Here is a 26,715-nt window from a genome sequence, read left to right on the forward strand (position 1 = left end):
TTGTTTCTGAAGCATGTCGTAAGGGGGGGTGGTTATCTTTTTCACCAAAAAACGGGTGTTTTTGATTGAACAATAAAGGCATCCAAATGTTATTTTATTCACTTTCCGTGGAGGAGAAACACTTTTTAAGGCCGCAGAGTGAGTAAATTGGCCATTTTCATTCACGGTTACCCATTTCTCAAATCTCGTGTTTAGGGCCCCTGGAAGCTTGAAAATCACTTTAAACATCTCATTTTATCTCTAAAAGTGATTATCCACGTACAATGTTAATTGTAGTTCAAAAGACGCAACATTTGAAAATGAACCATTTTTTTAGTTTCGGAAGCATGTCGTAAGGGGGGGTGGTTATCGCTTTCATCAAAAATCAGGCGTTTTCGCTTGAACAATAAAGGCCTCCAAATGGTATTTAATTCACTTCCCGTGGAGGAGAAACACTTTTTAAGGCCTCAGAGTGAGTAAATTGGCCATTTTCATTCACTTTTACCCATTTCTCAAATCTTGTGTTTAGGGCCCCTGGAAGCTTGAAAATCACTTTAAACATCTAATTTTAGCTCTAAAAGTGATTATCCACATACAAATGTGGATTGTCATTCAAAGACGCAACATTTGAAAACAGACCATTTTTTTCGTTTCTGAAGCATGTCGTAAGGGGGGGTGGTTATCTCTTTCGTCAATAATCGGGCGTTTTCGCTTGAACAATAAAGGCCTACAAATGTTATTTAATTCACTTCCCGTTGAGGAGAAACACTTTTTAAGGCCTGAGAGTGAGTAAATTGGCCATTTTCATTCACGGTTACCCATTTCTCAAATCTCGTGTTTAGGGCCCCTGGAAGCTTGAAAATCACTTTAAACATCTAATTTTAGCTCTAAAAGTGTTTATCCACGTACAAATGTTAATTGTGGTTCAAAGACGCAACATTTGAAAATGAACCATTTTTTTAGTTTCTGAAGCATGTCGTAAGGGGGGGTGGTTATCTCTTTCGTCAAAAATCGGGCGTTTTTGATTGAACAATAAAGGCCTAAAAATGGTATTTAATTCACTTTCTGGAGTGGAGAAAAACTTTTTAAGGCCTCAGAGTGAATAAATTGGCCATTTTCATTCATATTTACCCATTCCTCATATCTTGTGTTTAGGGCCCCTGGAAGCTTGTAAATCACTTTAAACATCTAATTTTATCTCTAAAAGTGATCATTCACGTACAAATGTGAATTGTAGTTCAAAGACGCAACATTTGAAAATGGAACATTTTTTTCGTTTCTGAAGCATGTCGTAAGGGGGGGTGGTTATCTTTTTCACCAAAAAACGGGCGTTTTTGATTGAACAATAAAGGCATCCAAATGTTATTTTATTCACTTTCCGTGGAGGAGAAACACTTTTTAAGGCCGCAGAGTGAGTAAATTGGCCATTTTCATTCACGGTTACCCATTTCTCAAATCTCGTGTTTAGGGCCCCTGGAAGCTTGAAAATCACTTTAAACATCTCATTTTATCTCTAAAAGTGATTATCCACGTACAATGTTAATTGTAGTTCAAAAGACGCAACATTTGAAAATGAACCATTTTTTAGTTTCAGAAGCATGTCGTAAGGGGGGGTGGTTATCTCTTTCAACAAAAATCAGGCGTTTTCGCTTGAACAATAAAGGCCTCCAAATGGTATTTAATTCACTTCCCGTGGAGGAGAAACACTTATTAGGGCCTCAGAGTGAGTAAATTGGCCATTTTCATTCACTTTTACCCATTTCTCAAATCTTGTGTTTAGGGCCCCTGGAAGCTTGAAAATCACTTTAAACATCTAATTTTAGCTCTAAAAGTGATTATCCACGTACAAATGTGGATTGTCATTCAAAGAAGCAACATTTGAAAACGGACCATTTTTTTCGTTTCTGAAGCATGTCGTAAGGGGGGGTGGTTATCTCTTTCGTCAATAATCGGGTGTTTTCGCTTGAACAATAAAGGCCTACAAATGTTATTTAATTCACTTCCCGTTGAGGAGAAACACTTTTTAAGGCCTCAGAGTGAGTAAATTGGCCATTTTCATTCACTTTTACCCATTTCTCAAATCTTGTGTTTAGGGCCCCTGGAAGCTTGAAAATCACTTTAAACATCTAATTTTATCTCTAAAAGTGTTTATCCACGTACAAATGTGGATTGTCGTTCAAAGATGCGACATTTGAAAATGAACCATTTTTTTTGTTTCTGAAGCATGTCGTAAGGGGGGGTGGTTATCTCTTTCGTCAAAAATCGGGCGTTTTTGATTGAACAATAAAGGTCTACAAATGTTATTTAATTCACTTTCTGGAGTGGAGAAAAACTTTTTAAGGCCTCAGAGTGAATAAATTGGCCATTTTCATTCATATTTACCCATTCCTCATATCTTGTGTTTAGGGCCCCTGGAAGCTTGTAAATCACTTTAAACATCTAATTTTATCTCTAAAAGTGATTATCCACGTACAAATGTGAATTGTAGTTCAAAGACGCAACATTTGAAAATGGACCATTTTTTTTGTTTCTGAAGCATGTCGTAAGGGGGGGTGGTTATCTTTTTCACCAAAAAACGGGTGTTTTTGATTGAACAATAAAGGCATCCAAATGTTATTTTATTCACTTTCCGTGGAGGAGAAACACTTTTTAAGGCCGCAGAGTGAGTAAATTGGCCATTTTCATTCACGGTTACCCATTTCTCAAATCTCGTGTTTAGGGCCCCTGGAAGCTTGAAAATCACTTTAAACATCTCATTTTATCTCTAAAAGTGATTATCCACGTACAATGTTAATTGTAGTTCAAAAGACGCAACATTTGAAAATGAACCATTTTTTTAGTTTCGGAAGCATGTCGTAAGGGGGGGTGGTTATCGCTTTCATCAAAAATCAGGCGTTTTCGCTTGAACAATAAAGGCCTCCAAATGGTATTTAATTCACTTCCCGTGGAGGAGAAACACTTTTTAAGGCCTCAGAGTGAGTAAATTGGCCATTTTCATTCACTTTTACCCATTTCTCAAATCTTGTGTTTAGGGCCCCTGGAAGCTTGAAAATCACTTTAAACATCTAATTTTAGCTCTAAAAGTGATTATCCACATACAAATGTGGATTGTCATTCAAAGACGCAACATTTGAAAACAGACCATTTTTTTCGTTTCTGAAGCATGTCGTAAGGGGGGGTGGTTATCTCTTTCGTCAATAATCGGGCGTTTTCGCTTGAACAATAAAGGCCTACAAATGTTATTTAATTCACTTCCCGTTGAGGAGAAACACTTTTTAAGGCCTGAGAGTGAGTAAATTGGCCATTTTCATTCACGGTTACCCATTTCTCAAATCTCGTGTTTAGGGCCCCTGGAAGCTTGAAAATCACTTTAAACATCTAATTTTAGCTCTAAAAGTGTTTATCCACGTACAAATGTTAATTGTGGTTCAAAGACGCAACATTTGAAAATGAACCATTTTTTTAGTTTCTGAAGCATGTCGTAAGGGGGGGTGGTTATCTCTTTCGTCAAAAATCGGGCGTTTTTGATTGAACAATAAAGGCCTAAAAATGGTATTTAATTCACTTTCTGGAGTGGAGAAAAACTTTTTAAGGCCTCAGAGTGAATAAATTGGCCATTTTCATTCATATTTACCCATTCCTCATATCTTGTGTTTAGGGCCCCTGGAAGCTTGTAAATCACTTTAAACATCTAATTTTATCTCTAAAAGTGATCATTCACGTACAAATGTGAATTGTAGTTCAAAGACGCAACATTTGAAAATGGAACATTTTTTTCGTTTCTGAAGCATGTCGTAAGGGGGGGTGGTTATCTTTTTCACCAAAAAACGGGCGTTTTTGATTGAACAATAAAGGCATCCAAATGTTATTTTATTCACTTTCCGTGGAGGAGAAACACTTTTTAAGGCCGCAGAGTGAGTAAATTGGCCATTTTCATTCACGGTTACCCATTTCTCAAATCTCGTGTTTAGGGCCCCTGGAAGCTTGAAAATCACTTTAAACATCTCATTTTATCTCTAAAAGTGATTATCCACGTACAATGTTAATTGTAGTTCAAAAGACGCAACATTTGAAAATGAACCATTTTTTAGTTTCAGAAGCATGTCGTAAGGGGGGGTGGTTATCTCTTTCATCAAAAATCAGGCGTTTTCGCTTGAACAATAAAGGCCTCCAAATGGTATTTAATTCACTTCCCGTGGAGGAGAAACACTTATTAGGGCCTCAGAGTGAGTAAATTGGCCATTTTCATTCACTTTTACCCATTTCTCAAATCTTGTGTTTAGGGCCCCTGGAAGCTTGAAAATCACTTTAAACATCTAATTTTAGCTCTAAAAGTGATTATCCACGTACAAATGTGGATTGTCATTCAAAGAAGCAACATTTGAAAACGGACCATTTTTTTCGTTTCTGAAGCATGTCGTAAGGGGGGGTGGTTATCTCTTTCGTCAATAATCGGGCGTTTTCGCTTGAACAATAAAGGCCTACAAATGTTATTTAATTCACTTCCCGTTGAGGAGAAACACTTTTTAAGGCCTCAGAGTGAGTAAATTGGCCATTTTCATTCACTTTTACCCATTTCTCAAATCTTGTGTTTAGGGCCCCTGGAAGCTTGAAAATCACTTTAAACATCTAATTTTATCTCTAAAAGTGTTTATCCACGTACAAATGTGGATTGTCGTTCAAAGATGCGACATTTGAAAATGAACCATTTTTTTTGTTTCTGAAGCATGTCGTAAGGGGGGGTGGTTATCTCTTTCGTCAAAAATCGGGCGTTTTTGATTGAACAATAAAGGTCTACAAATGTTATTTAATTCACTTTCTGGAGTGGAGAAAAACTTTTTAAGGCCTCAGAGTGAATAAATTGGCCATTTTCATTCATATTTACCCATTCCTCATATCTTGTGTTTAGGGCCCCTGGAAGCTTGTAAATCACTTTAAACATCTAATTTTATCTCTAAAAGTGATTATCCACGTACAAATGTGAATTGTAGTTCAAAGACGCAACATTTGAAAATGGACCATTTTTTTTGTTTCTGAAGCATGTCGTAAGGGGGGGTGGTTATCTTTTTCACCAAAAAACGGGTGTTTTTGATTGAACAATAAAGGCATCCAAATGTTATTTTATTCACTTTCCGTGGAGGAGAAACACTTTTTAAGGCCGCAGAGTGAGTAAATTGGCCATTTTCATTCACGGTTACCCATTTCTCAAATCTCGTGTTTAGGGCCCCTGGAAGCTTGAAAATCACTTTAAACATCTCATTTTATCTCTAAAAGTGATTATCCACGTACAATGTTAATTGTAGTTCAAAAGACGCAACATTTGAAAATGAACCATTTTTTTAGTTTCGGAACCATGTCGTAAGGGGGGGTGGTTATCGCTTTCATCAAAAATCAGGCGTTTTCGCTTGAACAATAAAGGCCTCCAAATGGTATTTAATTCACTTCCCGTGGAGGAGAAACACTTTTTAAGGCCTCAGAGTGAGTAAATTGGCCATTTTCATTCACTTTTACCCATTTCTCAAATCTTGTGTTTAGGGCCCCTGGAAGCTTGAAAATCACTTTAAACATCTAATTTTAGCTCTAAAAGTGATTATCCACATACAAATGTGGATTGTCATTCAAAGACGCAACATTTGAAAACAGACCATTTTTTTCGTTTCTGAAGCATGTCGTAAGGGGGGGTGGTTATCTCTTTCGTCAATAATCGGGCGTTTTCGCTTGAACAATAAAGGCCTACAAATGTTATTTAATTCACTTCCCGTTGAGGAGAAACACTTTTTAAGGCCTGAGAGTGAGTAAATTGGCCATTTTCATTCACGGTTACCCATTTCTCAAATCTCGTGTTTAGGGCCCCTGGAAGCTTGAAAATCACTTTAAACATCTAATTTTAGCTCTAAAAGTGTTTATCCACGTACAAATGTTAATTGTGGTTCAAAGACGCAACATTTGAAAATGAACCATTTTTTTAGTTTCTGAAGCATGTCGTAAGGGGGGGTGGTTATCTCTTTCGTCAAAAATCGGGCGTTTTTGATTGAACAATAAAGGCCTAAAAATGGTATTTAATTCACTTTCTGGAGTGGAGAAAAACTTTTTAAGGCCTCAGAGTGAATAAATTGGCCATTTTCATTCATATTTACCCATTCCTCATATCTTGTGTTTAGGGCCCCTGGAAGCTTGTAAATCACTTTAAACATCTAATTTTATCTCTAAAAGTGATCATTCACGTACAAATGTGAATTGTAGTTCAAAGACGCAACATTTGAAAATGGAACATTTTTTTCGTTTCTGAAGCATGTCGTAAGGGGGGGTGGTTATCTTTTTCACCAAAAAACGGGCGTTTTTGATTGAACAATAAAGGCATCCAAATGTTATTTTATTCACTTTCCGTGGAGGAGAAACACTTTTTAAGGCCGCAGAGTGAGTAAATTGGCCATTTTCATTCACGGTTACCCATTTCTCAAATCTCGTGTTTAGGGCCCCTGGAAGCTTGAAAATCACTTTAAACATCTCATTTTATCTCTAAAAGTGATTATCCACGTACAATGTTAATTGTAGTTCAAAAGACGCAACATTTGAAAATGAACCATTTTTTAGTTTCAGAAGCATGTCGTAAGGGGGGGTGGTTATCTCTTTCATCAAAAATCAGGCGTTTTCGCTTGAACAATAAAGGCCTCCAAATGGTATTTAATTCACTTCCCGTGGAGGAGAAACACTTATTAGGGCCTCAGAGTGAGTAAATTGGCCATTTTCATTCACTTTTACCCATTTCTCAAATCTTGTGTTTAGGGCCCCTGGAAGCTTGAAAATCACTTTAAACATCTAATTTTAGCTCTAAAAGTGATTATCCACGTACAAATGTGGATTGTCATTCAAAGAAGCAACATTTGAAAACGGACCATTTTTTTCGTTTCTGAAGCATGTCGTAAGGGGGGGCGGTTATCTCTTTCGTCAATAATCGGGCGTTTTCGCTTGAACAATAAAGGCCTACAAATGTTATTTAATTCACGTCCCGTGGAGGAGAAACACTTTTTAAGGCCTCAGAGTGAGTAAATTGGCCATTTTCATTCACTTTTACCCATTCCTCAAATCTTGTGTTTAAGGCCCCTGGAAGCATGAAAATCACTTTAAACATCTCATTTGATCTTTAAAAGTGCTTTTCCACGTACAAATGTGAATTGTAGTTCAAAGACGCAACATTTGAAAATGGACCATTTTTTTAGTTTCTGAAGCATGTCGTAAGGGGGGGTGGTTATCTTTTTCACCAAAAAACGGGCGTTTTTGATTGAACAATAAAGGCATCCAAATGTTATTTTATTCACTTTCCGTGGAGGAGAAACACTTTTTAAGGCCGCAGAGTGAGTAAATTGGCCATTTTCATTCACGTTTACCCATTTCTCAAATCTCGTGTTTAGGGACCCTGGAAGCTTGAAAATCACTTTAAACATCTCATTTTATCTCTAAAAGTGATTATCCACGTACAATGTTAATTAAAGTTCAAAAGACGCAACATTTGAAAATGAACCATTTTTTTAGTTTCGGAAGCATGTCGTAAGGGGGGGGTGGTTATCTCTTTCGTCAATAATCGGGCGTTTTCGCTTGAACAATAAAGGCCTACAAATGTTATTTAATTCACTTCCCGTTGAGGAGAAACACTTTTTAAGGCCTCAGAGTGAGTAAATTGGCCATTTTCATTCACTTTTACCCATTTCTCAAATCTTGTGTTTAGGGCCCCTGGAAGCTTGAAAATCACTTTAAACATCTAATTTTATCTCTAAAAGTGTTTATCCACGTACAAATGTGGATTGTCGTTCAAAGATGCAACATTTGAAAATGAACCATTTTTTTGTTTCTGAAGCATGTCGTAAGGGGGGGTGGTTATCTCTTTCGTCAAAAATCGGGCGTTTTTGATTGAACAATAAAGGCCTAAAAATGGTATTTAATTCACTTTCTGGAGTGGAGAAAAACTTTTCAAGGCCTCAGAGTGAATAAATTGGCCATTTTCATTCATATTTACCCATTCCTCATATCTTGTGTTTAGGGCCCCTGGAAGCTTGTAAATCACTTTAAACATCTAATTTTATCTCTAAAAGTGATCATTCACGTACAAATGTGAATTGTAGTTCAAAGACGCAACATTTGAAAATGGAACATTTTTTTCGTTTCCGAAGCATGTCGTAAGGGGGGGTGGTTATCTTTTTCACCAAAAAACGGGCGTTTTTGATTGAACAATAAAGGCATCCAAATGTTATTTTATTCACTTTCCGTGGAGGAGAAACACTTTTTAAGGCCTCAGAGTGAGTAAATTGGCCATTTTCATTCACTTTTACCCATTTCTCAAATCTTGTGTTTAGGGCCCCTGGAAGCTTGAAAATCACTTTAAACATCTAATTTTAGCTCTAAAAGTGATTATCCACGTACAAATGTGGATTGTCATTCAAAGACGCAACATTTGAAAACAGACCATTTTTTTCGTTTCTGAAGCATGTCGTAAGGGGGGGTGGTTATCTCTTTCGTCAATAATCGGGCGTTTTCGCTTGAACAATAAAGGCCTACAAATGTTATTTAATTCACTTCCCGTTGAGGAGAAACACTTTTTAAGGCCTCAGAGTGAGTAAATTGGCCATTTTCATTCACGGTTACCCATTTCTCAAATCTCGTGTTTAGGGCCCCTGGAAGCTTGAAAATCACTTTAAACATCTAATTTTAGCTCTAAAAGTGTTTATCCACGTACAAATGTTAATTGTGGTTCAAAGACGCAACATTTGAAAATGAACCATTTTTTTAGTTTCTGAAGCATGTCGTAAGGGGGGGTGGTTATCTCTTTCGTCAAAAATCGGGCGTTTTTGATTGAACAATAAAGGCCTAAAAATGGTATTTAATTCACTTTCTGGAGTGGAGAAAAACTTTTTAAGGCCTCAGAGTGAATAAATTGGCCATTTTCATTCATATTTACCCATTCCTCATATCTTGTGTTTAGGGCCCCTGGAAGCTTGTAAATCACTTTAAACATCTAATTTTATCTCTAAAAGTGATCATTCACGTACAAATGTGAATTGTAGTTCAAAGACGCAACATTTGAAAATGGAACATTTTTTTCGTTTCTGAAGCATGTCGTAAGGGGGGGTGGTTATCTTTTTCACCAAAAAACGGGCGTTTTTGATTGAACAATAAAGGCATCCAAATGTTATTTTATTCACTTTCCGTGGAGGAGAAACACTTTTTAAGGCCGCAGAGTGAGTAAATTGGCCATTTTCATTCACGGTTACCCATTTCTCAAATCTCGTGTTTAGGGCCCCTGGAAGCTTGAAAATCACTTTAAACATCTCATTTTATCTCTAAAAGTGATTATCCACGTACAATGTTAATTGTAGTTCAAAAGACGCAACATTTGAAAATGAACCATTTTTTAGTTTCAGAAGCATGTCGTAAGGGGGGGTGGTTATCTCTTTCATCAAAAATCAGGCGTTTTCGCTTGAACAATAAAGGCCTCCAAATGGTATTTAATTCACTTCCCGTGGAGGAGAAACACTTATTAGGGCCTCAGAGTGAGTAAATTGGCCATTTTCATTCACTTTTACCCATTTCTCAAATCTTGTGTTTAGGGCCCCTGGAAGCTTGAAAATCACTTTAAACATCTAATTTTAGCTCTAAAAGTGATTATCCACGTACAAATGTGGATTGTCATTCAAAGACGCAACATTTGAAAACAGACCATTTTTTTCGTTTCTGAAGCATGTCGTAAGGGGGGGTGGTTATCTCTTTCGTCAATAATCGGGCGTTTTCGCTTGAACAATAAAGGCCTACAAATGTTATTTAATTCACTTCCCGTTGAGGAGAAACACTTTTTAAGGCCTCAGAGTGAGTAAATTGGCCATTTTCATTCACGGTTACCCATTTCTCAAATCTCGTGTTTAGGGCCCCTGGAAGCTTGAAAATCACTTTAAACATCTAATTTTAGCTCTAAAAGTGTTTATCCACGTACAAATGTTAATTGTGGTTCAAAGACGCAACATTTGAAAATGAACCATTTTTTTAGTTTCTGAAGCATGTCGTAAGGGGGGGTGGTTATCTCTTTCGTCAAAAATCGGGCGTTTTTGATTGAACAATAAAGGCCTAAAAATGGTATTTAATTCACTTTCTGGAGTGGAGAAAAACTTTTTAAGGCCTCAGAGTGAATAAATTGGCCATTTTCATTCATATTTACCCATTCCTCATATCTTGTGTTTAGGGCCCCTGGAAGCTTGTAAATCACTTTAAACATCTAATTTTATCTCTAAAAGTGATCATTCACGTACAAATGTGAATTGTAGTTCAAAGACGCAACATTTGAAAATGGAACATTTTTTTCGTTTCTGAAGCATGTCGTAAGGGGGGGTGGTTATCTTTTTCACCAAAAAACGGGCGTTTTTGATTGAACAATAAAGGCATCCAAATGTTATTTTATTCACTTTCCGTGGAGGAGAAACACTTTTTAAGGCCGCAGAGTGAGTAAATTGGCCATTTTCATTCACGGTTACCCATTTCTCAAATCTCGTGTTTAGGGCCCCTGGAAGCTTGAAAATCACTTTAAACATCTAATTTTAGCTCTAAAAGTGTTTATCCACGTACAAATGTTAATTGTGGTTCAAAGACGCAACATTTGAAAATGAACCATTTTTTTAGTTTCTGAAGCATGTCGTAAGGGGGGGTGGTTATCTCTTTCGTCAATAATCGGGCGTTTTCGCTTGAACAATAAAGGCCTACAAATGTTATTTAATTCACTTCCCGTTGAGGAGAAACACTTTTTAAGGCCTCAGAGTGAGTGAATTGGCCATTTTCATTCACGGTTACCCATTTCTCAAATCTCGTGTTTAGGGCCCCTGGAAGCTTGAAAATCACTTTAAACATCTCATTTTATCTCTAAAAGTGATTATCCACGTACAATGTTAATTGTAGTTCAAAAGACGCAACATTTGAAAATGAACCATTTTTTAGTTTCAGAAGCATGTCGTAAGGGGGGGTGGTTATCTCTTTCATCAAAAATCAGGCGTTTTCGCTTGAACAATAAAGGCCTCCAAATGGTATTTAATTCACTTCCCGTGGAGGAGAAACACTTTTTAAGGCCTCAGAGTGAGTAAATTGGCCATTTTCATTCACTTTTACCCATTTCTCAAATCTTGTGTTTAGGGCCCCTGGAAGCTTGAAAATCACTTTAAACATCTAATTTTAGCTCTAAAAGTGATTATCCATGTACAAATGTGGATTGTCATTCAAAGAAGCAACATTTGAAAACGGACCATTTTTTTCGTTTCTGAAGCATGTCGTAAGGGGGGGCGGTTATCTCTTTCGTCAATAATCGGGCGTTTTCGCTTGAACAATAAAGGCCTACAAATGTTATTTAATTCACTTCCCGTGGAGGAGAAACACTTTTTAAGGCCTCAGAGTGAGTAAATTGGCCATTTTCATTCACTTTTACCCATTCCTCAAATCTTGTGTTTAAGGCCCCTGGAAGCATGAAAATCACTTTAAACATCTCATTTGATCTTTAAAAGTGCTTTTCCACGTACAAATGTGAATTGTAGTTCAAAGACGCAACATTTGAAAATGGACCATTTTTTTCGTTTCTGAAGCATGTCGTAAGGGGGGGTGGTTATCTCTTTCGTCAAAAATCGGGCGTTTTTGATTGAACAATAAAGGCCTAAAAATGTTATTTAATTCACTTTCTGGAGTGGAGAAAAACTTTTTAAGGCCTCAGAGTGAATAAATTGGCCATTTTCATTCATATTTACCCATTCCTCATATCTTGTGTTTAGGGCCCCTGGAAGCTTGTAAATCACTTTAAACATCTAATTTTATCTCTAAAAGTGATCATTCACGTACAAATGTGAATTGTAGTTCAAAGACGCAACATTTGAAAATGGACCATTTTTTTCGTTTCTGAAGCATGTCGTAAGGGGGGGTGGTTATCTTTTTCACCAAAAAACGGGCGTTTTTGATTGAACAATAAAGGCATCCAAATGTTATTTTATTCACTTTCCGTGGAGGAGAAACACTTTTTAAGGCCGCAGAGTGAGTAAATTGGCCATTTTCATTCACGTTTACCCATTTCTCAAATCTCGTGTTTAGGGACCCTGGAAGCTTGAAAATCACTTTAAACATCTCATTTTATCTCTAAAAGTGATTATCCACGTACAATGTTAATTAAAGTTCAAAAGACGCAACATTTGAAAATGAACCATTTTTTTAGTTTCGGAAGCATGTCGTAAGGGGGGGTGGTTATCTCTTTCATCAAAAATCAGGCGTTTTCGCTTGAACAATAAAGGCCTCCAAATGGTATTTAATTCACTTCCCGTGGAGGAGAAACACTTTTTAAGGCCTCAGAGTGAGTAAATTGGCCATTTTCATTCACTTTTACCCATTTCTCAAATCTTGTGTTTAGGGCCCCTGGAAGCTTGAAAATCACTTTAAACATCTAATTTTAGCTCTAAAAGTGATTATCCACGTACAAATGTGGATTGTCATTCAAAGACGCAACATTTGAAAACAGACCATTTTTTTCGTTTCTGAAGCATGTCGTAAGGGGGGGTGGTTATCTCTTTCGTCAATAATCGGGCGTTTTCGCTTGAACAATAAAGGCCTACAAATGTTATTTAATTCACTTCCCGTTGAGGAGAAACACTTTTTAAGGCCTCAGAGTGAGTAAATTGGCCATTTTCATTCACTTTTACCCATTTCTCAAATCTTGTGTTTAGGGCCCCTGGAAGCTTGAAAATCACTTTAAACATCTAATTTTATCTCTAAAAGTGTTTATCCACGTACAAATGTGGATTGTCGTTCAAAGATGCGACATTTGAAAATGAACCATTTTTTTTGTTTCTGAAGCATGTCGTAAGGGGGGGTGGTTATCTCTTTCGTCAAAAATCGGGCGTTTTTGATTGAACAATAAAGGTCTACAAATGTTATTTAATTCACTTTCTGGAGTGGAGAAAAACTTTTTAAGGCCTCAGAGTGAATAAATTGGCCATTTTCATTCATATTTACCCATTCCTCATATCTTGTGTTTAGGGCCCCTGGAAGCTTGTAAATCACTTTAAACATCTAATTTTATCTCTAAAAGTGATTATCCACGTACAAATGTGAATTGTAGTTCAAAGACGCAACATTTGAAAATGGACCATTTTTTTTGTTTCTGAAGCATGTCGTAAGGGGGGGGTGGTTATCTTTTTCACCAAAAAACGGGTGTTTTTGATTGAACAATAAAGGCATCCAAATGTTATTTTATTCACTTTCCGTGGAGGAGAAACACTTTTTAAGGCCGCAGAGTGAGTAAATTGGCCATTTTCATTCACGGTTACCCATTTCTCAAATCTCGTGTTTAGGGCCCCTGGAAGCTTGAAAATCACTTTAAACATCTCATTTTATCTCTAAAAGTGATTATCCACGTACAATGTTAATTGTAGTTCAAAAGACGCAACATTTGAAAATGAACCATTTTTTTAGTTTCGGAAGCATGTCGTAAGGGGGGGTGGTTATCGCTTTCATCAAAAATCAGGCGTTTTCGCTTGAACAATAAAGGCCTCCAAATGGTATTTAATTCACTTCCCGTGAAGGAGAAACACTTTTTAAGGCCTCAGAGTGAGTAAATTGGCCATTTTCATTCACTTTTACCCATTTCTCAAATCTTGTGTTTAGGGCCCCTGGAAGCTTGAAAATCACTTTAAACATCTAATTTTAGCTCTAAAAGTGATTATCCACATACAAATGTGGATTGTCATTCAAAGACGCAACATTTGAAAACAGACCATTTTTTTCGTTTCTGAAGCATGTCGTAAGGGGGGGTGGTTATCTCTTTCGTCAATAATCGGGCGTTTTCGCTTGAACAATAAAGGCCTACAAATGTTATTTAATTCACTTCCCGTTGAGGAGAAACACTTTTTAAGGCCTGAGAGTGAGTAAATTGGCCATTTTCATTCACGGTTACCCATTTCTCAAATCTCGTGTTTAGGGCCCCTGGAAGCTTGAAAATCACTTTAAACATCTAATTTTAGCTCTAAAAGTGTTTATCCACGTACAAATGTTAATTGTGGTTCAAAGACGCAACATTTGAAAATGAACCATTTTTTTAGTTTCTGAAGCATGTCGTAAGGGGGGGTGGTTATCTCTTTCGTCAAAAATCGGGCGTTTTTGATTGAACAATAAAGGCCTAAAAATGGTATTTAATTCACTTTCTGGAGTGGAGAAAAACTTTTTAAGGCCTCAGAGTGAATAAATTGGCCATTTTCATTCATATTTACCCATTCCTCATATCTTGTGTTTAGGGCCCCTGGAAGCTTGTAAATCACTTTAAACATCTAATTTTATCTCTAAAAGTGATCATTCACGTACAAATGTGAATTGTAGTTCAAAGACGCAACATTTGAAAATGGAACATTTTTTTCGTTTCTGAAGCATGTCGTAAGGGGGGGTGGTTATCTTTTTCACCAAAAAACGGGCGTTTTTGATTGAACAATAAAGGCATCCAAATGTTATTTTATTCACTTTCCGTGGAGGAGAAACACTTTTTAAGGCCGCAGAGTGAGTAAATTGGCCATTTTCATTCACAGTTACCCATTTCTCAAATCTCGTGTTTAGGGCCCCTGGAAGCTTGAAAATCACTTTAAACATCTCATTTTATCTCTAAAAGTGATTATCCACGTACAATGTTAATTGTAGTTCAAAAGACGCAACATTTGAAAATGAACCATTTTTTAGTTTCAGAAGCATGTCGTAAGGGGGGGTGGTTATCTCTTTCATCAAAAATCAGGCGTTTTCGCTTGAACAATAAAGGCCTCCAAATGGTATTTAATTCACTTCCCGTGGAGGAGAAACACTTATTAGGGCCTCAGAGTGAGTAAATTGGCCATTTTCATTCACTTTTACCCATTTCTCAAATCTTGTGTTTAGGGCCCCTGGAAGCTTGAAAATCACTTTAAACATCTAATTTTAGCTCTAAAAGTGATTATCCACGTACAAATGTGGATTGTCATTCAAAGAAGCAACATTTGAAAACGGACCATTTTTTTCGTTTCTGAAGCATGTCGTAAGGGGGGGTGGTTATCTCTTTCGTCAATAATCGGGCGTTTTCGCTTGAACAATAAAGGCCTACAAATGTTATTTAATTCACTTCCCGTTGAGGAGAAACACTTTTTAAGGCCTCAGAGTGAGTAAATTGGCCATTTTCATTCACTTTTACCCATTTCTCAAATCTTGTGTTTAGGGCCCCTGGAAGCTTGAAAATCACTTTAAACATCTAATTTTATCTCTAAAAGTGTTTATCCACGTACAAATGTGGATTGTCGTTCAAAGATGCAACATTTGAAAATGAACCATTTTTTTTGTTTCTGAAGCATGTCGTAAGGGGGGGTGGTTATCTCTTTCGTCAAAAATCGGGCGTTTTTGATTGAACAATAAAGGTCTACAAATGTTATTTAATTCACTTTCTGGAGTGGAGAAAAACTTTTTAAGGCCTCAGAGTGAATAAATTGGCCATTTTCATTCATATTTACCCATTCCTCATATCTTGTGTTTAGGGCCCCTGGAAGCTTGTAAATCACTTTAAACATCTAATTTTATCTCTAAAAGTGATTATCCACATACAAATGTGAATTGTAGTTCAAAGACGCAACATTTGAAAATGGACCATTTTTTTTGTTTCTGAAGCATGTCGTAAGGGGGGGTGGTTATCTTTTTCACCAAAAAACGGGTGTTTTTGATTGAACAATAAAGGCATCCAAATGTTATTTTATTCACTTTCCGTGGAGGAGAAACACTTTTTAAGGCCGCAGAGTGAGTAAATTGGCCATTTTCATTCACGGTTACCCATTTCTCAAATCTCGTGTTTAGGGCCCCTGGAAGCTTGAAAATCACTTTAAACATCTCATTTTATCTCTAAAAGTGATTATCCACGTACAATGTTAATTGTAGTTCAAAAGACGCAACATTTGAAAATGAACCATTTTTTTAGTTTCGGAAGCATGTCGTAAGGGGGGGTGGTTATCGCTTTCATCAAAAATCAGGCGTTTTCGCTTGAACAATAAAGGCCTCCAAATGGTATTTAATTCACTTCCCGTGGAGGAGAAACACTTTTTAAGGCCTCAGAGTGAGTAAATTGGCCATTTTCATTCACTTTTACCCATTTCTCAAATCTTGTGTTTAGGGCCCCTGGAAGCTTGAAAATCACTTTAAACATCTAATTTTAGCTCTAAAAGTGATTATCCACATACAAATGTGGATTGTCATTCAAAGACGCAACATTTGAAAACAGACCATTTTTTTCGTTTCTGAAGCATGTCGTAAGGGGGGGTGGTTATCTCTTTCGTCAATAATCGGGCGTTTTCGCTTGAACAATAAAGGCCTACAAATGTTATTTAATTCACTTCCCGTTGAGGAGAAACACTTTTTAAGGCCTGAGAGTGAGTAAATTGGCCATTTTCATTCACGGTTACCCATTTCTCAAATCTCGTGTTTAGGGCCCCTGGAAGCTTGAAAATCACTTTAAACATCTAATTTTAGCTCTAAAAGTGTTTATCCACGTACAAATGTTAATTGTGGTTCAAAGACGCAACATTTGAAAATGAACCATTTTTTTAGTTTCTGAAGCATGTCGTAAGGGGGGGTGGTTATCTCTTTCGTCAAAAATCGGGCGTTTTTGATTGAACAATAAAGGCCTAAAAATGGTATTTAATTCACTTTCTGGAGTGGAGAAAAACTTTTTAAGGCCTCAGAGTGAATAAATTGGCCATTTTCATTCATATTTACCCATTCCTCATATCTTGTGTTTAGGGCCCCTGGAAGCTTGTAAATCACTTTAAACATCTAATTTTATCTCTAAAAGTGATCATTCACGTACAAATGTGAATTGTAGTTCAAAGACGCAACATTTGAAAATGGAACATTTTTTTCGTTTCTGAAGCATGTCGTAAGGGGGGGTGGTTATCTTTTTCACCAAAAAACGGGCGTTTTTGATTGAACAATAAAGGCATCCAAATGTTATTTTATTCACTTTCCGTGGAGGAGAAACACTTTTTAAGGCCGCAGAGTGAGTAAATTGGCCATTTTCATTCACGGTTACCCATTTCTCAAATCTCGTGTTTAGGGCCCCTGGAAGCTTGAAAATCACTTTAAACATCTCATTTTATCTCTAAAAGTGATTATCCACGTACAATGTTAATTGTAGTTCAAAAGACGCAACATTTGAAAATGAACCATTTTTTAGTTTCAGAAGCATGTCGTAAGGGGGGGTGGTTATGTCTTTCATCAAAAATCAGGCGTTTTCGCTTGAACAATAAAGGCCTCCAAATGGTATTTAATTCACTTCCCGTGGAGGAGAAACACTTATTAGGGCCTCAGAGTGAGTAAATTGGCCATTTTCATTCACTTTTACCCATTTCTCAAATCTTGTGTTTAGGGCCCCTGGAAGCTTGAAAATCACTTTAAACATCTAATTTTAGCTCTAAAAGTGATTATCCACGTACAAATGTGGATTGTCATTCAAAGAAGCAACATTTGAAAACGGACCATTTTTTTCGTTTCTGAAGCATGTCGTAAGGGGGGGCGGTTATCTCTTTCGTCAATAATCGGGCGTTTTCGCTTGAACAATAAAGGCCTACAAATGTTATTTAATTCACGTCCCGTGGAGGAGAAACACTTTTTAAGGCCTCAGAGTGAGTAAATTGGCCATTTTCATTCACTTTTACCCATTCCTCAAATCTTGTGTTTAAGGCCCCTGGAAGCATGAAAATCACTTTAAACATCTCATTTGATCTTTAAAAGTGCTTTTCCACGTACAAATGTGAATTGTAGTTCAAAGACGCAACATTTGAAAATGGACCATTTTTTTCGTTTCTGAAGCATGTCGTAAGGGGGGGTGGTTATCTTTTTCACCAAAAAACGGGCGTTTTTGATTGAACAATAAAGGCATCCAAATGTTATTTTATTCACTTTCCGTGGAGGAGAAACACTTTTTAAGGCCGCAGAGTGAGTAAATTGGCCCTTTTCATTCACGTTTACCCATTTCTCAAATCTCGTGTTTAGGGACCCTGGAAGCTTGAAAATCACTTTAAACATCTCATTTTATCTCTAAAAGTGATTATCCACGTACAATGTTAATTAAAGTTCAAAAGACGCAACATTTGAAAATGAACCATTTTTTTAGTTTCGGAAGCATGTCGTAAGGGGGGGTGGTTATCTCTTTCGTCAATAATCGGGCGTTTTCGCTTGAACAATAAAGGCCTACAAATGTTATTTAATTCACTTCCCGTTGAGGAGAAACACTTTTTAAGGCCTCAGAGTGAGTAAATTGGCCATTTTCATTCACTTTTACCCATTTCTCAAATCTTGTGTTTAGGGCCCCTGGAAGCTTGAAAATCACTTTAAACATCTAATTTTATCTCTAAAAGTGTTTATCCACGTACAAATGTGGATTGTCGTTCAAAGATGCAACATTTGGAAATGAACCATTTTTTTTGTTTCTGAAGCATGTCGTAAGGGGGGGTGGTTATCTCTTTCGTCAAAAATCGGGCGTTTTTGATTGAACAATAAAGGCCTAAAAATTGTATTTAATTCACTTTCTGGAGTGGAGAAAAACTTTTCAAGGCCTCAGAGTGAATAAATTGGCCATTTTCATTCATATTTACCCATTCCTCATATCTTGTGTTTAGGGCCCCTGGAAGCTTGTAAATCACTTTAAACATCTAATTTTATCTCTAAAAGTGATCATTCACGTACAAATGTGAATTGTAGTTCAAAGACGCAACATTTGAAAATGGAACATTTTTTTCGTTTTCGAAGCATGTCGTAAGGGGGGGTGGTTATCTTTTTCACCAAAAAACGGGCGTTTTTGATTGAACAATAAAGGCATCCAAATGTTATTTTATTCACTTTCCGTGGAGGAGAAACACTTTTTAAGGCCTCAGAGTGAGTAAATTGGCCATTTTCATTCACTTTTACCCATTTCTCAAATCTTGTGTTTAGGGCCCCTGGAAGCTTGAAAATCACTTTAAACATCTAATTTTAGCTCTAAAAGTGATTATCCACGTACAAATGTGGATTGTCATTCAAAGACGCAACATTTGAAAACAGACCATTTTTTTCGTTTCTGAAGCATGTCGTAAGGGGGGGTGGTTATCTCTTTCGTCAATAATCGGGCGTTTTCGCTTGAACAATAAAGGCCTACAAATGTTATTTAATTCACTTCCCGTTGAGGAGAAACACTTTTTAAGGCCTCAGAGTGAGTAAATTGGCCATTTTCATTCACGGTTACCCATTTCTCAAATCTCGTGTTTAGGGCCCCTGGAAGCTTGAAAATCACTTTAAACATCTAATTTTAGCTCTAAAAGTGTTTATCCACGTACAAATGTTAATTGTGGTTCAAAGACGCAACATTTGAAAATGAACCATTTTTTTAGTTTCTGAAGCATGTCGTAAGGGGGGGTGGTTATCTCTTTCGTCAAAAATCGGGCGTTTTTGATTGAACAATAAAGGCCTAAAAATGGTATTTAATTCACTTTCTGGAGTGGAGAAAAACTTTTTAAGGCCTCAGAGTGAATAAATTGGCCATTTTCATTCATATTTACCCAATCCTCATATCTTGTGTTTAGGGCCCCTGGAAGGTTGTAAATCACTTTAAACATCTAATTTTATCTCTAAAAGTGATCATTCACGTACAAATGTGAATTGTAGTTCAAAGACGCAACATTTGAAAATGGAACATTTTTTTCGTTTCTGAAGCATGTCGTAAGGGGGGGTGGTTATCTTTTTCACCAAAAAACGGGCGTTTTTGATTGAACAATAAAGGCATCCAAATGTTATTTTATTCACTTTCCGTGGAGGAGAAACACTTTTTAAGGCCGCAGAGTGAGTAAATTGGCCATTTTCATTCACGGTTACCCATTTCTCAAATCTCGTGTTTAGGGCCCCTGGAAGCTTGAAAATCACTTTAAACATCTCATTTTATCTCTAAAAGTGATTATCCACGTACAATGTTAATTGTAGTTCAAAAGACGCAACATTTGAAAATGAACCATTTTTTTAGTTTCGGAAGCATGTCGTAAGGGGGGGTGGTTATCGCTTTCATCAAAAATCAGGCGTTTTCGCTTGAACAATAAAGGCCTCCAAATGGTATTTAATTCACTTCCTGTGGAGGAGAAACACTTTTTAAGGCCTCAGAGTGAGTAAATTGGCCATTTTCATTCACTTTTACCCATTTCTCAAATCTTGTGTTTAGGGCCCCTGGAAGCTTGAAAATCACTTTAAACATCTAATTTTAGCTCTAAAAGTGATTATCCACGTACAAATGTGGATTGTCATTCAAAGACGCAACATTTGAAAACAGACCATTTTTTTCGTTTCCGAAGCATGTCGTAAGGGGGGGTGGTTATCTCTTTCGTCAATAATCGGGCGTTTTCGCTTGAACAATAAAGGCCTACAAATGTTATTTAATTCACTTCCCGTTGAGGAGAAACACTTTTTAAGGCCTCAGAGTGAGTAAATTGGCCATTTTCATTCACGGTTACCCATTTCTCAAATCTCGTGTTTAGGGCCCCTGGAAGCTTGAAAATCACTTTAAACATCTAATTTTAGCTCTAAAAGTGTTTATCCACGTACAAATGTTAATTGTGGTTCAAAGACGCAACATTTGAAAATGAACCATTTTTTTAGTTTCTGAAGCATGTCGTAAGGGGGGGTGGTTATCTCTTTCGTCAATAATCGGGCGTTTTCGCTTGAACAATAAAGGCCTACAAATGTTATTTAATTCACTTCCCGTTGAGGAGAAACACTTTTTAAGGCCTCAGAGTGAGTAAATTGGCCATTTTCATTCACGGTTACCCATTTCTCAAATCTCGTGTTTAGGGCCCCTGGAAGCTTGAAAATCACTTTAAACATCTCATTTTATCTCTAAAAGTGATTATCCACGTACAATGTTAATTGTAGTGCAAAAGACGCAACATTTGAAAATGAACCATTTTTTAGTTTCAGAAGCATGTCGTAAGGGGGGGTGGTTATCTCTTTCATCAAAAATCAGGCGTTTTCGCTTGAACAATAAAGGCCTCCAAATGGTATTTAATTCACTTCCCGTGGAGGAGAAACACTTATTAGGGCCTCAGAGTGAGTAAATTGGCCATTTTCATTCACTTTTACCCATTTCTCAAATCTTGTGTTTAGGGCCCCTGGAAGCTTGAAAATCACTTTAAACATCTAATTTTAGCTCTAAAAGTGATTATCCACGTACAAATGTGGATTGTCATTCAAAGAAGCAACATTTGAAAACGGACCATTTTTTTCGTTTCTGAAGCATGTCGTAAGGGGGGGCGGTTATCTCTTTCGTCAATAATCGGGCGTTTTCGCTTGAACAATAAAGGCCTACAAATGTTATTTAATTCACGTCCCGTGGAGGAGAAACACTTTTTAAGGCCTCAGAGTGAGTAAATTGGCCATTTTCATTCACTTTTACCCATTCCTCAAATCTTGTGTTTAAGGCCCCTGGAAGCATGAAAATCACTTTAAACATCTCATTTGATCTTTAAAAGTGCTTTTCCACGTACAAATGTGAATTGTAGTTCAAAGACGAAACATTTGAAAATGGACCATTTTTTTCGTTTCTGAAGCATGTCGTAAGGGGGGGTGGTTATCTTTTTCACCAAAAAACGGGCGTTTTTGATTGAACAATAAAGGCATCCAAATGTTATTTTATTCACTTTCCGTGGAGGAGAAACACTTTTTAAGGCCGCAGAGTGAGTAAATTGGCCATTTTCATTCACGTTTACCCATTTCTCAAATCTCGTGTTTAGGGCCCCTGGAAGCTTGAAAATCACTTTAAACATCTCATTTTATCTCTAAAAGTGATTATCCACGTACAATGTTAATTAAAGTTCAAAAGACGCAACATTTGAAAATGAACCATTTTTTTAGTTTCGGAAGCATGTCGTAAGGGGGGGTGGTTATCTCTTTCGTCAATAATCGGGCGTTTTCGCTTGAACAATAAAGGCCTACAAATGTTATTTAATTCACTTCCCGTTGAGGAGAAACACTTTTTAAGGCCTCAGAGTGAGTAAATTGGCCATTTTCATTCACGGTTACCCATTTCTCAAATCTCGTGTTTAGGGCCCCTGGAAGCTTGAAAATCACTTTAAACATCTAATTTTAGCTCTAAAAGTGTTTATCCACGTACAAATGTTAATTGTGGTTCAAAGACGCAACATTTGAAAATGAACCATTTTTTTAGTTTCTGAAGCATGTCGTAAGGGGGGGTGGTTATCTCTTTCGTCAAAAATCGGGCGTTTTTGATTGAACAATAAAGGCCTAAAAATGGTATTTAATTCACTTTCTGGAGTGGAGAAAAACTTTTTAAGGCCTCAGAGTGAATAAATTGGCCATTTTCATTCATATTTACCCATTCCTCATATCTTGTGTTTAGAGCCCCTGGAAGCTTGTAAATCACTTTAAACATCTAATTTTATCTCTAAAAGTGATCATTCACGTACAAATGTGAATTGTAGTTCAAAGACGCAACATTTGAAAATGGAACATTTTTTTCGTTTCTGAAGCATGTCGTAAGGGGGGGTGGTTATCTTTTTCACCAAAAAACGGGCGTTTTTGATTGAACAATAAAGGCATCCAAATGTTATTTTATTCACTTTCCGTGGAGGAGAAACACTTTTTAAGGCCGAAGAGTGAGTAAATTGGCCATTTTCATTCACGGTTACCCATTTCTCAAATCTCGTGTTTAGGGCCCCTGGAAGCTTGAAAATCACTTTAAACATCTCATTTTATCTCTAAAAGTGATTATCCACGTACAATGTTAATTGTAGTTCAAAAGACGCAACATTTGAAAATGAACCATTTTTTTAGTTTCGGAAGCATGTCGTAAGGGGGGGTGGTTATCGCTTTCATCAAAAATCAGGCGTTTTCGCTTGAACAATAAAGGCCTCCAAATGGTATTTAATTCACTTCCCGTGGAGGAGAAACACTTTTTAAGGCCTCAGAGTGAGTAAATTGGCAATTTTCATTCACTTTTACCCATTTCTCAAATCTTGTGTTTAGGGCCCCTGGAAGCTTGAAAATCACTTTAAACATCTAATTTTAGCTCTAAAAGTGATTATCCACGTACAAATGTGGATTGTCATTCAAAGACGCAACATTTGAAAACAGACCATTTTTTTCGTTTCTGAAGCATGTCGTAAGGGGGGGTGGTTATCTCTTTCGTCAATAATCGGGCGTTTTCGCTTGAACAATAAAGGCCTACAAATGTTATTTAATTCACTTCCCGTTGAGGAGAAACACTTTTTAAGGCCTGAGAGTGAGTAAATTGGCCATTTTCATTCACGGTTACCCATTTCTCAAATCTCGTGTTTAGGGCCCCTGGAAGCTTGAAAATCACTTTAAACATCTAATTTTAGCTCTAAAAGTGTTTATCCACGAACAAATGTTAATTGTGGTTCAAAGACGCAACATTTGAAAATGAACCATTTTTTTAGTTTCTGAAGCATGTCGTAAGGGGGGGTGGTTATCTCTTTCGTCAATAATCGGGCGTTTTCGCTTGAACAATAAAGGCCTACAAATGTTATTTAATTCACTTCCCGTTGAGGAGAAACACTTTTTAAGGCCTCAGAGTGAGTAAATTGGCCATTTTCATTCACGGTTACCCATTTCTCAAATCTCGTGTTTAGGGCCCCTGGAAGCTTGAAAATCACTTTAAACATCTCATTTTATCTCTAAAAGTGATTATCCACGTACAATGTTAATTGTAGTTCAAAAGACGCAACATTTGAAAATGAACCATTTTTTAGTTTCAGAAGCATGTCGTAAGGGGGGGTGGTTATCTCTTTCATCAAAAATCAGGCGTTTTCGCTTGAACAATAAAGGCCTCCAAATGGTATTTAATTCACTTCCCGTGGAGGAGAAACACTTATTAGGGCCTCAGAGTGAGTAAATTGGCCATTTTCATTCACTTTTACCCATTTCTCAAATCTTGTGTTTAGGGCCCCTGGAAGCTTGAAAATCACTTTAAACATCTAATTTTAGCTCTAAAAGTGATTATCCACGTACAAATGTGGATTGTCATTCAAAGAAGCAACATTTGAAAACGGACCATTTTTTTCGTTTCTGAAGCATGTCGTAAAGGGTTATCTCTTTCGTCAATAATCGGGCGTTTTCGCTTGAACAATAAAGGCCTACAAATGTTATTTAATTCACGTCCCGTGGAGGAGAAACACTTTTTAAGGCCTCAGAGTGAGTAAATTGGCCATTTTCATTCACTTTTACCCATTCCTCAAATCTTGTGTTTAAGGCCCCTGGAAGCATGAAAATAACTTTAAACATCTCATTTGATCTTTAAAAGTGCTTTTCCACGTACAAATGTGAATTGTAGTTCAAAGACGAAACATTTGAAAATGGACCATTTTTTTCGTTTCTGAAGCATGTCGTAAGGGGGGGTGGTTATCTTTTTCACCAAAAAACGGGCGTTTTTGATTGAACAATAAAGGCATCCAAATGTTATTTTATTCACTTTCCGTGGAGGAGAAACACTTTTTAAGGCCGCAGAGTGAGTAAATTGGCCATTTTCATTCACGTTTACCCATTTCTCAAATCTCGTGTTTAGGGCCCCTGGAAGCTTGAAAATCACTTTAAACATCTCATTTTATCTCTAAAAGTGATTATCCACGTACAATGTTAATTAAAGTTCAAAAGACGCAACATTTGAAAATGAACCATTTTTTTAGTTTCGGAAGCATGTCGTAAGGGGGGGTGGTTATCTCTTTCGTCAATAATCGGGCGTTTTCGCTTGAACAATAAAGGCCTACAAATGTTATTTAATTCACTTCCCGTTGAGGAGAAACACTTTTTAAGGCCTCAGAGTGAGTAAATTGGCCATTTTCATTCACTTTTACCCATTTCTCAAATCTTGTGTTTAGGGCCCCTGGAAGCTTGAAAATCACTTTAAACATCTAATTTTATCTCTAAAAGTGTTTATCCACGTACAAATGTGGATTGTCGTTCAAAGATGCAACATTTGAAAATGAACCATTTTTTTTGTTTCTGAAGCATGTCGTAAGGGGGGGTGGTTATCTCTTTCGTCAAAAATCGGGCGTTTTTGATTGAACAATAAAGGCCTAAAAATGGTATTTAATTCACTTTCTGGAGTGGAGAAAAACTTTTCAAGGCCTCAGAGTGAATAAATTGGCCATTTTCATTCATATTTACCCATTCCTCATATCTTGTGTTTAGGACCCCTGGAAGCTTGTAAATCACTTTAAACATCTAATTTTAGCTCTAAAAGTGATTATCCACGTACAAATGTGGATTGTCATTCAAAGACGCAACATTTGAAAACGGACCATTTTTTTCGTTTCTGAAGCATGTCGTAAGGGGGGGTGGTTATCTCTTTCGTCAATAATCGGGCGTTTTCGCTTGAACAATAAAGGCCTACAAATGTTATTTAATTCACTTCCCGTTGAGGAGAAACACTTTTTAAGGCCTCAGAGTGAGTAAATTGGCCATTTTCATTCACGGTTACCCATTTCTCAAATCTCGTGTTTAGGGCCCCTGGAAGCTTGAAAATCACTTTAAACATCTAATTTTAGCTCTAAAAGTGTTTATCCACGTACAAATGTTAATTGTGGTTCAAAGACGCAACATTTGAAAATGAACCATTTTTTTAGTTTCTGAAGCATGTCGTAAGGGGGGGTGGTTATCTCTTTCGTCAAAAATCGGGCGTTTTTGATTGAACAATAAAGGCCTAAAAATGGTATTTAATTCACTTTCTGGAGTGGAGAAAAACTTTTTAAGGCCTCAGAGTGAATAAATTGGCCATTTTCATTCATATTTACCCATTCCTCATATCTTGTGTTTAGGGCCCCTGGAAGCTTGTAAATCACTTTAAACATCTAATTTTATCTCTAAAAGTGATCATTCACGTACAAATGTGAATTGTAGTTCAAAGACGCAACATTTGAAAATGGAACATTTTTTTCGTTTCTGAAGCATGTCGTAAGGGGGGGTGGTTATCTTTTTCACCAAAAAACGGGCGTTTTTGATTGAACAATAAAGGCATCCAAATGTTATTTTATTCACTTTCCGTGGAGGAGAAACACATTTTAAGGCCGCAGAGTGAGTAAATTGGCCATTTTCATTCACGGTTACCCATTTCTCAAATCTCGTGTTTAGGGCCCCTGGAAGCTTGAAAATCACTTTAAGCATCTCATTTTATCTCTAAAAGTGATTATCCACGTACAATGTTAATTGTAGTTCAAAAGACGCAACATTTGAAAATGAACCATTTTTTAGTTTCAGAAGCATGTCGTAAGGGGGGGTGGTTATCTCTTTCATCAAAAATCAGGCGTTTTCGCTTGAACAATAAAAGCCTCCAAATGGTATTTAATTCACTTCCCGTGGAGGAGAAACACTTATTAGGGCCTCAGAGTGAGTAAATTGGCCATTTTCATTCACTTTTACCCATTTCTCAAATCTTGTGTTTAGGGCCCCTGGAACCTTGAAAATCACTTTAAACATCTAATTTTAGCTCTAAAAGTGATTATCCACGTACAAATGTGGATTGTCATTCAAAGAAGCAACATTTGAAAACGGACCATTTTTTTCGTTTCTGAAGCATGTCGTAAGGGGGGGCGGTTATCTCTTTCGTCAATAATCGGGCGTTTTCGCTTGAACAATAAAGGCCTACAAATGTTATTTAATTCACGTCCCGTGGAGGAGAAACACTTT

This window comes from Triturus cristatus, chromosome 5_1 (genome assembly GCF_964204655.1).
Source record: "Triturus cristatus chromosome 5_1, aTriCri1.1, whole genome shotgun sequence".
Classification (NCBI taxonomy): domain Eukaryota; kingdom Metazoa; phylum Chordata; class Amphibia; order Caudata; family Salamandridae; genus Triturus; species Triturus cristatus.